General features: G+C 39.9%; 1 long non-coding RNA gene across 1 annotated transcript in view; it reads left to right on the top strand.

The window, feature by feature from the left end:
- LOC108537453 (uncharacterized) overlaps window positions 1-291 on the top strand; it is a 69110-nt gene extending 68819 nt beyond the window's left edge. Inside the window, exon 4 of the long non-coding RNA XR_001887819.1 lies at window positions 80-291. This is a non-coding gene — a long non-coding RNA (uncharacterized LOC108537453). The remainder of the gene's footprint in view (window positions 1-79) is intronic.
- Window positions 292-2238: the final 1947 nt, after the last annotated feature.

The following is a 2238-nucleotide window of genomic DNA, read 5'->3' as shown; positions in this document are numbered from 1 at the left end:
TTTTTTTTTTTTTTTTTTTTTTTTTTTTTTTTTTTTTTTTTTTTTTTTAAGATATTACACCTGCTGTTCTTTGTTTTAGATGTCTGGATATATGTTCTGGTACTGTGGGCAACAGAAACAGCACAATGCAGTGCTTTCTCAACTTGCACAATCTTAGGAAATACTTTGGGGGCTTGTTAAAAATATAAATTCTCTGCCCCTCTGCCTACACCAAGCAAATCGGAATCTTCAGAAGAGGGATCTGGGAAGCAACGTGAACAAAGCCAGGCAAATTTGGTCAACTATCAGCATGACAAGGTAATGTCCCAGATTTTGATGTGGGGCTCAGGGTAGATGTAATTCAGAGTCATGGGAAAGTGACAGGAAATCCTTATAGCACAGATACTTGGGAGGCTTAATGAGCTGTGTTAGTTTCATCCTTGGAAGTATTTCACAAGAGCCCAGCTTCTTCCTGTTGGAAAAGGTTAGGCAAGATCTGCACAGAGGCAGGTGGTCAGGTATAGAGAGGGTAGGTAGAGGGTTGGGAGGTGGCAGTAGATTAACAGACCTCTGTTTCATTTCTCATTCATGTACTGCATGACCCTCTGCCTATGTTTTATATCAAAAGTGTTCCTCTTTAAAGGTTAGGCAATATCTGTATGAGGCAGGTGGCCAGGTATGGAGGGTAGGTAGAGGGTTGGGAGGTAGGGGCAGATTAACAAATTTATGACCCTCTACCTGTGTTTTACATCAAAAGTACTCCTCTTCATAATAATTACGCCAGCTAATGACTATAGAGAACTTTCTGTGCCTGGCCCTCTGCTCTGTTGTTTACATACATTACCTTTACTTCTTATAATGGTGTGATGTGGTAGGTCACTTCTTATTTCTTCATTTTGGATATGGAAACTGAGGGTCCCCAGGATTAAGTGATATGCCCAAGTTAACCCATTCTATCAGTAGTATAGCCAAGGACTGGAATTCAGATCTGTTAGATACCAAGACTGTGATCTTTGCAAATTCACTGCACATACTTTAAAAAAGGGAGTAGGAAAAACCACAGAACAAACAAGCCGATATGGAGAGTCTATTTACACATTTCTACCTTGAAACTAAGGAAACATTATTTTAGCACAGAAAGTAAAATTTGCATTTAGCATAAAGATAAAAATAGGAGATATAGATATGCCATATTGTCAGCTGACCACTTCCAAACCTCCAGAAATCTCGCTTCACTTTCCTCTTAGCGTTTATTTGGTTAAAAACTTTGAGGAATACTGTACTCTATTCAGTCACTGACATTCACCTCTCAGTTTGTACACTTAACACAAGACATGCCATGAAAAACATTTGTACCTTCAAAACAGCGTGGTATCAAAACACGTAAAGCAAACACTGTTAGAATATGCAAGAACAATTTGGGCAGAAAACACACTTGCAAACCCAAACAAGCACAAAACCACAAAAACAGCAAATGGAGTAACTTCTGTTGAAAAGTGCTCCTTCTTGAATATCTTTTTCCTTCTTTTCTCAGGTAAAAATGGTGCTACCCTTGGAAATCCAAGAGCAGCTTCAAGAGTCAATGACACCAGCAATCCCTAAAGCTGGAGAATTTATGCCCACGGAAGTCTGTAGCATTTCGCAAACCGTGAGGCTGAGGAATAGACCTAGTTCCTGCAGCAGATCAAAATTGTAGCCCATTTCCTTTCCATGAAAAGAACTTCTACGGAGACAGTAGGTTTCCTATTGGATTGTTGTCAGATGAATTGACCTTGTCTCTTTTCAACCCTTACTCTCGGAAAGATGCAGAAATGCAGCAACTATTGCAGGGATTCCGTAAGACCAAGCAGCTGTCTCCATAGCAGGGTGATGTTGCCTTTAGTAATAATTATAATGATAAAAATATCATCTGATATTTATGGAACAATGCCAAGCACTAGAACTGTGGTTCTCAACCAGGGGCAATTTTACCTTCCCAGGGGACACTTGGAAATGTCTGGAGACATTTTTGATGGTGATGATGGAGAAGATGGCAGTCTGTGGGTGGGGTGCTAACATCTGGTGGATAGAAACTAAGGATGTTGCTAAACATCCTGTAATGCACAAGACAGTGTCCCTAACCTCCAACAAAGAATTATCCCACACAAAATGAAAAGAGTGTTATGGCTGAACAACCTTTCAGTAGACTGAGGCTTGTACACATATTTAGCCTTCAAAATAACCCTATAAGACACACAGTTATTGCCCCCACTTTACAGA

Source organism: Rhinopithecus bieti, unplaced genomic scaffold (genome assembly GCF_001698545.2).
Source record: "Rhinopithecus bieti isolate Rb0 unplaced genomic scaffold, ASM169854v2 scaffold_13400, whole genome shotgun sequence".
Lineage (NCBI taxonomy): Eukaryota > Metazoa > Chordata > Mammalia > Primates > Cercopithecidae > Rhinopithecus > Rhinopithecus bieti.
Note: the sequence above shows the minus strand (reverse complement) of the source record. Positions and strands in the feature narration are given on the sequence as shown.